Genomic DNA, 12,255 nt, shown 5'->3' with positions numbered 1-12,255 from the left:
GCAAACGAGTGTAGTAATGATCGTTTTGACACAATCCTGATGTGGTACAGAGAAGTACAAACCAAGAAAGAAAGAATTCCAGGGAGTGTGTGTGTGTGTTTGTGTGTGCATTTGTGTGTGTGTTTGTATGTGTGTGTGTGTTTGTGTGTGTGTTTGTGTATGTGTTTATGTGTATATGTGTGTTTACATGTGTGTTTTGTGTGTGTGTTTCTGTGTGTTTGTATGTGTATGTATGTGTGTGTTTGTGTGTGTGTGTGTGTGTGTGTGTGCTCTGCTCTGCTTTTCTCTGACTCTCTACATCTTCCTCTCTTCTATCTACCTCTACACAAAAAATCTTCAGAATTCAAACATAGCTCGCTATTCTGATGACAGATTTATAATACTGTCACCTTTCAAAAATCTCACCTATAGTAAGCTTCAAAATCAGATTAAAAATTTTAGACTCATTCATAGCAGCCTTATTCATAATAGCCAGAACATGGAAACAGCCTAAGTGTCCATCAATAGAAGAATAGATAAAGAAACTGTGGTACATATACACTATGGAATACTATTCAGCTATTAAAAACAAGGGATTCCCGAAATTTGTGGATAAGTGGATTGAGCTAGAAATGATCATAATGAGTGAGTTAACCCAGAAGCAGAAAGACTCAAATGGTATATACTCACTTATATCTGCATATTAGCCCAAGGGGCATGTCCCATGAAAGCCTTCAAGTACCAGGAAACTAGGACAGAGGGAAGGACATCCTATTGGGACTCTAGATGAGACGAGCATGGGAGAATGGCAAAGTAGAAGGATCCAGAGGGCCCTAGAAACCTACAAGTAGAACATTATGATAGGCAGATTTGGGCACAGGGGAGGGGTCCCGTTCAAATTAAGGCACCAGCCAAGGACAATACAGACTGTAAACTTTAAACCCCTACCCAGATCTATCCAATGGTCAGAACATTCTCCACAGTAGAGTGGAGAGTTGGATATGACTTTCTCACATACTCTGGTGCCTCATATTTGACCATGTCCCCTGGAGGGGGAGACCTGGTGGCACTCAGAGGAAGGACAGCAGGTTACCAAGAAGAGACTTGATACCCTATGAGCACATACAGGGGGAGGTAATCTCCCTCAGGAACAGTCATAGGGGAGGGGAATAAGGGGAAAATGGGAGGGAGGGAAGAATGGGAGGAGACAAGGGATGGGATAACCATTGAGATGTAACAAGAACAAATTAATAAAATAATATACATCTTGGAAAAAATTTTAGACTCTTTATAGTTCATAGTGGGGTTGAAATTTTGACACTAAACTCAGGTTGTCAGGCTTGGCACTATTACCAGGTGAGCCAGCTTGCCTTCCTCTAAATGGTTATTAATGACAGGATTGTACAGTGCCTAAGATTATGGACTTGGAAATCAAACCAAATTGTGTTGGCATACATCTATCACTCAATGCCTTTTTACCTGACCTGCATTTTTCTAGAGGATAAGATAATAATCATGACAATAAAATCTATCCCCCATGTACTTAAGACCCTGGTAAACAGTAGAAATTAGTAGCTGTAAACTAAATGAAGAAGGTAAGTAAACACATTACATTCTTTTTAAAGAAACAGACAACTACCTCAACAGTAAGAGTGAGTGATATAGAAAAATAAGAAGACACTAGGATGGAATTTGGTAAAATTTCTGTATATATTTTAAAATATTAATAATAAACACAAAATAGCAGCATTTAAATACATCAATAATAAAAATCACTAAGAACCAATAGTATCCTTTCCCCTCATCAAAATATCAGGACCACAACTTCAGCAGCAAACCCATGTTCTACCAGAGGCCATGCTGGTACCCAGAATCCCAAGTAAAGGCCCTCTGGCATACCATTAACACTTCCTTATCCACCTTCATCCAAGAGGACTCCCATACAGAAGAAAAAAAAACTTTGATAGGCAAAACAATTCTGTGTCAAAGGGATAATGCTAGAGCTACCACAACAGCTAATTTAAAATGGTTCTACAGGGTCAAGATAAGGAAAAGATACAACATCATAAGGGAAAAAAAAAGAATCACAAATGAAATAGACAGGAAACCAATGGAGTCTAATAGTGAATCTAGAAAGAAATTAATGCAGCTATAGTTAACTGTTAGCAAAGGTACAAAAAAACGTGCTATGGAAAGGATGGTTTCTGTAAGTGGTTCTTGCCAAACTTAACATCCACATGTAGAAAAATGAAACTACATCCTTATCTCTGACCTTACATAAAACTCAACTTTAAATAAATCAAAGCCTTTAATGTAGTATCTGAAACTTTGAAACTACTAGAAGGAAACTACTAGAGGGAAGCTACACAGGAAATATGCTTCAAGATAAAGGGATAGGAAAAGACTTTCAGAATAGAACTCTGGTACTTCCAAAATAAAAGAACTTACAAATAGAACTACATCAAATTAAAAAGATTCTGAACAATAAAGGAAACAAATTACCAGAGCAAAAGGCAACCTGCAGAGTACAAAAATATCTTATCCAACTATATATTAGACATGGGACTGATACCAAGACTACATAAAAGCCTCAAAATTAAATACCAACCATAAACAGGATAAAATAAATTGAATACATTCTTTTCAAGACAAAATATACAAGGGGGCAATAAACACATGAAAAATATAATTCTTATTAGCAAGTAGGGAAATGCAAACCAAAACTAAAATGAGATTACCTCTAAACTCAATCAGAATGGCTATCATCAAGAAAAACAGCACATAGCTGTAAGAATGTGAGAAGGGTAACACAGTCTTGATAGATATGATATATAATTAGTGCAGATACTGTGTAATAGGAATAGAGGTCCCTCTTAAAAACAATATAGAAATTACATGTCATCTGCCTACACTACACTATTCAACACTATATTGTATTCAGTATTTATATGAAACTCACCCTAGGAACCAAGCCATGAATGAATGGGTAAAAAAATGTGTGTGTGTGTGTGTGTGTGTGTGTGTGTGTGTGTGTGTGTGTGTGTGTATGTGTGTGTGTGTTCACATGCCTGCACAAGCACATGTCTACACACATGTATGCTTAATAGACTATTAATCATCCATGCAGATAAATATGATTATCTTTTGCCGAAAATGTGTAGTACTAGAGAAACACCTTTAAGCAAGGTAAGTCAAATCTATGATGATAAATACCACAGATTATCTTTCCTATATGGAATATAATAAGCAAAGAATAGAAAAGAGGAGAGAAAAATGGAGAGGGGAAAGGCAACAATATTGAGAAACTAGAAAGGGAACTATATTAGAGGAATATGGTAAAAGAAGCAGGGGAAAATTAAGTGCTTATTAGAGTGAAAAATTAAAGTGATATTAATATTCACCATGAAATAAACCTCAATGAAACTTACAGTTTCATGTAATTAATATACACTATTAAAAGTTCATGAAAATAAAAAGAAACACCATGTGATTCTGAAGGCAAATCTTCAAATTAAGGGAAAGAGAAAAGGCATGGCAGAGAGTGAGGGACAGAAGGTCTTATCATTATTTTAATTTTAACAAGTTGAGTATAAGGGTCTCATGGGTTTTATATTCATGAATCTGGCCATATGCCACCTATAACAGAGTAACTCTCAAGAGCTGAACAGGAAAGTTATCCTTGTGGACAGAAATGGCTGATACTTTCCAAATATCTGAATATGCGTCCTAATATATAACAAAATACCTGGAGTATTGACCTTATAGAGAGTGGATCTTCTCTAGGCTTAAGGGTCTGGGGCTTTTACTCCACAGTTAGATGATCTTGTCATGGTGGGGCCAGTGTTGAAGCTAGACATTACTGATATAAGCACATGCATAACAAAACTGTTCATATCCAGGACAGGGAAAGGGAGAGGGTGGCATCCTTTACCCCATTCAAGACCATTCTTTGAATGATAGGGACTCCCAGTATACTCGGCCTATTGAAGTTGCCCAAACTTCTCTTAACACTGCCAGCTGATCAAGGATCATTTGGCACGTGGCTCTTTGGGAAACACTCTTTTAAGTGACAGGAGGGCTCCCTGACCGTGCTTGCTTATGTGGATGTGGCTCCTTTGAGTGAGTAGCTGTAAACCTTTTACTTTTAAAAAATATGGTTCTTAGTCTGGTTGATAATGTGGTACTTGCATGCGACACAACATTCTACTTTGATCTGGTCCTTCATAGCCTAGCACAGAGACTCAATCTGAAACAATTATCTTCTGTATATTTCATTTATCCCACATTAAAAAAGAACAAAACTATGTTAGGCTTAGGGAAAAGTTTATAAAACTTCAGAAATAACACTGCATTTTCTGATGAATAATTACTTGTTGTAATACACAATATTAATGTTCTTTAGTTGATAGTGAAGTAAAAACGAATGTTCTTATTTTTTTTTATTTAGTTAGCAATACTTTGCTTTATTGCTTGTACAAAAATTATTTTGCTTCTTTTAAATTAGTTTATAGTCCAGAGATAGTTTTGAAAATTACTTGAAAAAAAAAAGAAAATTGGCTTATAAATATCTGTACACTGACTTACTTCTGTAGAAGCTCCTTAAAATATGTATATATGTGAAAAAAATCTAAATAGAGTCACAAATAATGAGGAGATAATACTCAAGCTAGGTACTTTTCACCATCAGATAAAACTTAAAATGACAGTAGTAGGATACAGATAATAGAGTTTTGGCCAAAAGAATCCCATGGAGATCCCCTAACATCTCAGGCCATTGCTGGACTATTGGTTTTTCTCCACAAACTGAGTAAAACTCTGTTGTTGAATATGTATGCCTGATACTGCTCAGATGGCCAAGAACGTGAGACAAGATAGGCCATGGGCCTAGGGGAAAACCAAAATTTATCGTTCTACTAAAGGAACAAAGCAATGAAATGACTACTACAACATTCTTCTACACCCATAGATAAGTGTCTAGCTCAGCCATCAAAAGAGAAGCTTCTTGCAGAAGATTGGAAGGAATAAAGAGACTCACAAGTGGATAATTTGCAGAGGTTGAGGCACACGGGAGGACACGATTCTAAATAGTTGGTTTTCATCCAGCCTTGTCACTCATGGGACAGGGAGCTATGCAGAAGAGGAGGCAAAATATATTCTAAGAGCTACAGAGGATGGATGATACCAAGGAAACAGTGTCTTCCAAATAAGATAGTGTAGTAGATGTAAACAGGTTTTTGTTTTGATCCTAGATGTGTGATGTGAAACAGATTTGTGAGAGGGCTTGTGATGTTTATCTGCTATAAACACACTTGTAAGACAGTGCAGTGATGTTTATCCGACAGAAAAGGAACTGCCTCTTGCAGGGGCATGATCTCTGCCAATTCGCAAACATCGTAGGGTGGACTCTGAGAGAAGATAAATAGAGGCCAAAAACCAGAGGCTTGGCTTTTGAATCACTTCACATCACCTGGCTGTTCATCACTCTGCTTGAAAATACTGAGGCAGAGAGAGAGAGAGAGAGAGAGAGAGAGAGAGAGAGAGAGAGAGAGAGAGAGAGAGAGAGAGAGAGGAGCAAAAGGAGCGAGAGAGGAAGGGAGGGAGGGAGGGAGAGACAGAGACAGAGAGAGGGAGTGAGAGAGCGAGAGAGCGAAAGAGAGACAGAGGCAGAGACAGAGACACAGACAGAGGCAGAGATAGACAGAGGCTTCAGAGAAGACTTTGAAGAGGCTGCTGTATCTGCTGTTGCTCCAGCTGCTGCTTGTTCCTGTTGCTGTGCTTGCTGTTGAAATCCTGAAAACAAAGAGTGGAATTGCCCCCAAGAACTGAGTCTAGGAAGGTCTGCTTACACTGTTTCTATTAACATCCTTTCTCACCGATCTAGAGTAGATAGGTTGGAAGGGAGGTAGAGGCATTAAAGAACCCCAAGTAAAGCAAATATTAAAAAGATCAATGCCCACAGGTAGTGCTCAGTGTGGGGCACCAAAACGTTATGGTTATTTTTAGGAACTGTTTCTCTCAATTTCTTTCTTAACCCGGCTATCACACAGACAACTGAGACTCTTTTAAACTTGTTTAATAATAAGCAATAACCGAGCAGTTATTACTCTATTCTTAACCCTCAAACAAGCTAAATTTGCTTTTCTCCCAGGGTGCATCCCAGCCGTATTTGCACTTTGTAGCTTTCTTTTTCTATGTCCTCTCTCCTCATGTTTCCTGGACCTCTGCCCAGTGTTTAATCTCCAGGATGAATCTCCTACTTCTTCTAACTCCTGCTACCCTGGCTGGCAGGAAGTCCAGTCCTGTTCACTTATGCTCAGTGATTGGCTATAAGCTGTTTTGTTAGAGACAATTGAGGAGCAGTATTTACATAACAATGAGACAGGAGATTCTCAGATGAAGTATTATAACAAGATTTGCAGGAGTGAGGTGGGAGTGCAGAAATTAGCATTTGAAAAACACAACTGATGCACTTGAGAATTTGCAGACTGTGGCTTCATGCCCAGGTCCTGTAGTGGTTCAAGCCAGACCGAGTGCCAAGGCTGAGATTTGGAAGTGGACGCAATCTCTCTCATCCCTAATAGAGCCTCATTGTGTATACAAACCACAGTTAAGGACAGGCCCTATGTCCAGGACTGAATGGCCAACATAAAATAAACTCAATTGTGGTTTTGAATTTTTTTGTGTGTGTTTTTGTTTTGTTTTGTTGTTGTTGTTGTTGTTTTGATTTTGATCTTATATTTACTTGTTTTGATATCTTTTATCTTAACTGATCTTTTTCTTGTATATTGTTATAGTTTGTGTGTGTCTTGTGCTTCTTTGCTGTCTTTTTCATTTTAGTGTGTTTATTTTATTTTAGTGGCCTCTGTTTTTGGAAGAGAATAAGGGTATAGAGGTCAGTGGGTGGGGAGGTAGGAAGGACTTATCAGAATATATTGTATTAATTTTTAATAAAAATAAAATAATTGAAACTGAAGTATACATTCAAAGTCAAAACCTAAAAGAAAGATACACTAAAATATTTGTATACTTATAGTAAACAAGTGGTTAATTTCTAGAAACAAAAAGCAAAAACTGAAAATGCTGAGTCCAGAAATGTTAAGGTGACAAAACCAAGGCAACATAATGATAATAAGACAAACCATAGTTTATTATCAAAATCAGGCACATCTTAGGAAAATGTCAAGACTGAGCTAATAACACAACAGTTAGGGGGAGATAAATTTAAGAGGTTTTCAATCCAAAACAATGTACTCCATATACTTTGTTTAACTTAAGCAAAGAAAACCATATAGTTTTAGTCTCAGAGTATATTTCTCCCAGAAAAGCAGTGACAATAGAATGTGTGTGTGTGTATGTGTGAATGTGTGTGTATGTATGTGTGTAATGTATGTGTGTGTGTTATGTGTGTATGTGCGTGCGTGTGTGTGTGTGTGTATGTGTGTATGTGTGTGTGTGTGTGCGTCTTTGTGCATGTGTGTGTGTTTTCTGAGGCTGAGCAGATGGCTTGGTGTTAAAAACAAGTATGAAGGGAAGAAGACAAGAGCCAGGACCTTCAGAAACCTGTTTATGTGATTGGCATCCCACCTGTACAAACCTGGAAGAGCAATCTGGGTAGTGAAACTAGCCATATCTGAAGCTCTAGTTTGATTGAGGGAACTTATCTTACTGCATGAGGTGGAAGAGTGATTAAGAGTGGTCTTAGATATAAACTTTGAGACTCTACATGTATAAACACACTGGTACTCCCACACACAAGCAAAAATAAATTATATACATATTCATGCAGGTCACACATGGAGAGACAATCACAGAGAGACACAGAAACTCTCTCTCTCTCTCTCTCTCTCTCTCTCTCTCTCTCTCTCTCTCTCTCTCTCTCACACACACACACACACACACACACACACACACACATGATTATCAAGAATGTGATGGATGAGATATAACAAGTTGTCTGCATTGTTAGAAGAATTCTTGAGTCAAAGAATCAAAGCATAGAGCAGACTGGTAGAAAAAGATGAGACTGAAAAAAAAACATGCCCGATCTGATAGAAACATATGGTATGAAATTATCTGTTCTTGAAAACCACCCAGAACATTTGACACTACTTGAAAACAATTGTCAGGGAATAATGAATTGGACACATTTAAAGAGGAGAGGAAAATAAAGGAGACAAACATAGGCAATTCCTACATGAACACGTACTAAACAGACTTGGGCTTCCTTCCACAGAAGATTCTTCAGATGAGAGCATTACTTAAGTCAGAAATCTGAGGTGCTCATGTCCCCCTGAGAACTGAATCATTTCATAATCTGAGAGGTTCTAAGGCCTCTCAAATGGGCCACGCTCAGGCTCAGCACTGCTTTTCTAAGAAAGTCAAAGCAGCCTGCAGCCAAATGACTACACCTAAGAGTTTTGCCAGAATATAAATAATCTTAAATTTGCTTTTACTCCTAACATTCCAAAACATTGACTAAAAAGAGCAATATTTATAGAGAATCTCTTTGACCTATATTGCTTTCCAATTTCTCGACTAAATATTCTTCAAGTTGTGTTCATAGGAAACTTAATATGCACAGAATTATTAATAAAACATAAAGATGTTGTTAATGAAATAGGTCAGGACTATGGTGAGTCAAACTTTTAAAAAACATTTTATTGTTTCTTTTGAATTTCACATCATGCGCCCACTCTTTTCTCATCCTTTGTATCGGCCTTCTGTTCTTGCAATTTTCCTCCCCTCTAAAAGAAGAAAAACAAAAACAAAAACAAACTAAAATGCCCCCAAACCAACCCAAAATCTTGTGGAAACTGTGGTGTGCCTCGGAGTGTCCCACACTGTACTCTTCTGTTCACACGTCTTTACTTGCGAATGTTCATTGCAATGATTGATTTGGTTCAAGGCCTCTGGCTTCTGCTACGCTATCTATACTGCGTCCTCGTTATGACTCCTCTTGGATATCCTGTTGTCGCCCTGTGTCATGGCGATCCCACAGCTTTGGTCGTGCTAGTGTGGCAGACCAACTCAAAGCTCTGGGTCTGGTCCTGGGTAGCAACTGAGCTCAACAGCTACCAACTCTCCCACACTACCACCACCAGGGAAAGCTCTCCAGCGCTGCCCTGGTTAACTCACCCACGGCCACAGCCACCAAGGGCTAGCCCTCTTTCCCTCTACCCTGCCCTCAGGGCTGGCTCACCCTCACCTTTGCCGCCAGGGCCAGCTCTACTGTGCTGCCTAGTAAAATGCTCTCCCAAGTAATGCAGCCAGCAAGGAGCACAGAAGCTCTCCAGCTGTCCTGCCCTCTAGGACCCCTCAAATGGCAGGTCCTGCTCCCTCAGGCACACTCAATGAGGCCCAATTCACCTGAAAACCCCCAATCCAGCACCAGCTCTATTGTGTTTCCCTGGAGAGGTGCTGGTTGCTTGCCTCAGTGCTGCAGCTGGTGAGGAGGAGGGTCAGTTATTAATAGTCCTCAGACCTTAACATGGCCCCTGGCAGCAACCCAGACCAGAGACATCTTCGTGGTCTTTGGTGGTAACAGGCTCCCACTGCCGCAGGACCATGGAAGCAGGCGTGGCCCTTTGCTGTAGCGCAGACCCAGAGCCTCACCATGGCCTCAAATGGCATTGCTGGCTATTCACTTCAAGCAGTTCGTTAGTACTCAGGAGTCTTCAGTTCTGCCTCTCTTCATTGTGCACACACCATTCTGTTTCTGTTTCTCTTCCACCTCTCCCCATTTAACTTGATCATCTTAGAGTCATCTGGGGACTCTGGATATCTGGGGTTTTCTTAGGAGTGTTATTCTCTTCTAGCTTCATGTAAAGCTTATAAGATTTTAAAATTTTAAATCTTTTTTTTAAAGTTTCTTCTCAACTTTAATTGCTAAAATGTTCACATTTCTTTTTTTTTATTAATTTATTCATATTACATCTCAGTTGTTAGCCCATCCCTTGTATCCTTCCATTCCTCCCGCCCTCCCGCTTCCCTCCCCCCACTCCCATTCCCCTATGTCTGTGGAGGGGGACCTCCTCCCCCTGTATATGCTCATAGGGTATCGAGTCTCTTCTTGGTGACCTATTATCCTTCCTCTGAGTGCCACCAGGCGTCCCCATCCAATGGACTAAATCTGATCACTTTCACTTCATCTTCCAAATACACAGATATCACTTATCAATCTCCTGACACACAAATAGTTCCCAAACCAAATTTTCAGAAATGTCACTTGAGGGACTTTTAAAATCCAATACTGAAATAGTTGTTCATATTTTTGTTGTTGTTGTTGTTGTTGTTTGGTTTGGTTTCATTTTCCAAGACAGGGTTTCTTTGTGTAGCCCTGGCTGTCCTGGACACGCTATGTAGACTAGACTGGCCTCGAACTCATGGAGATCCACCTATCTCTGCCTCCCTGAATCCTGGTATTAAAAGTGTGAGTCACTGCACATTGCAGGTTGTTTTATGTTTTCTGCTTAGCATTTAGAAACTTAGCTTTGAGCTTTTAGCCATTGCAATTAAGTTTCACAGCGTTATTGTCTTTATGCACAGAAGTAGTTGGATTCTTCCTTAGAAATTTGTGCACTTACTTTTGTTGTTATAATCCTTAAAACCAATTGTATTCTCTTTCTGTAGAGTGTTCTAAAAAATACTTAAATAGAAAAAGAACTTCTCTGAGGTGAAGAAAGACTCTGGCAAGAAAGGCAGGAGCAGCTCAAATGAGAGGCAGCATCTGGCCCGTCATACAGAGCTAGCCTTCTCAGTGGACTTACCACAGTAGTCCTTCTGCAGTGGTGGGCTAGTGCTACAGGTACTATTTTAAGTATATTTTTGCAGAGTGTGTGTTTGAGAAGGAGGGTCATGCTTACAGTGTCGGTGTGGATAGAGTTCATAGAACAATTTGCGGGAATCACTTCTCTCCTTCTTATACCATGTGGATTCAGGAGTTAAACTCAGGTCTTCAGGCTTGGCAGCAAGTGCCTTTAGCCTTTGAGCCATCTTTCCAGACAAAGAAGCTATTTTAAAGAGGGTTCTCATCAAATTCTGGGGGAGAAGCAATGCTGGTCTAAACCCAGGGGTGCATGCAGAACAGGTGGCAGAAAGCACTCTTATCATGCACGCTCTCACGCTGTGAAGAACAGCTGCAGCCATTGTATGAAACCTTGGAACTGAGCGCTCTCCGTCTCAGGATTCTAGGTGAATGGTTGTCCCCCTGGTGTGGCACTGGCAGTGGGTCCACTGGAGCAACAGAGGCACAAGGCAGGCAGACAAAGAAGCATGAGCATCAAGCATATGCACCTGACCACTGAGACAAATGGACACTGGGTTACATATATGCAGAAATGATCCTGACCTCAATTCCTGAGCTTATGATGGAAGAAGTTAAAAAGCTGTTGAGTTTAGGTGCAAAAGTTAAAATTAGTTAATCTATGCTGTTGGTATGCTGGTGCTTGTGGGCATTATAGCTTTGTGTGGTAGTTTTTACACTAGCTTTCTTTTTCTTCATTTTAACAACATATAATACTGATTTTTACATTTTTCATAAAATACTTTCATAATCATAATGAGTAAACACTACCAGTACATTTAGTGTGTCTAAGTTTATTGATGCTGCTATGTTGGAACTATTATTGCCCATATCGCTGACTGAATCTTAAACATCTTTCTCACTAATAACTACGATTCTGGACCACTGACCATGTCCTCACTTCTTATCTGCTCTGCTAGATTAAGAGTGCCTTTATTGCGTGTAGTTCCTTGTTCATTTATATTCATTGAGGAAATGTCCATAAAGAGGAAGATTTGTATAGGTTCCAATATACTACTTGGGAAAATTAATCAGTGTATGTTCAAAAAATGAAACTTCTATTGAGAAGCATGCCAGGCCAGTGGAAAAATAAAATAACTAAATGAACTGAAATGAAATTTCCTGTCATAGAACACACACACACACACACACACACACACACACACACACACACACATACACACACACATACACACACACACCTATATATATATATATAATAAATATAAAATTAAACACTGTATAATTCTTCCAAAGATCTGTATTTCTAACTGAAATAGGTGAGTCCATTTATGAAACCTTTCAAAATAAAAATTATTTTTATTCTTTGCTAATGGTAAATTTAAAACAGTTATATTGAAAGTTATTTAAAACTAACGGAATATAATTAAAAATTATAATCTTATAAATAACAAAATTAATTAAGTCATAAAATATCTTTATGCTATGTGGAATACAATTTTGACAATTATCTA

Source organism: Acomys minous, assembly GCF_964271855.1.
Source record: "Acomys minous genome assembly, chromosome: 8".
NCBI classification, from domain to species: Eukaryota; Metazoa; Chordata; class Mammalia; order Rodentia; family Muridae; genus Acomys; species Acomys minous.
This window is presented reverse-complemented; position numbering follows the sequence as displayed.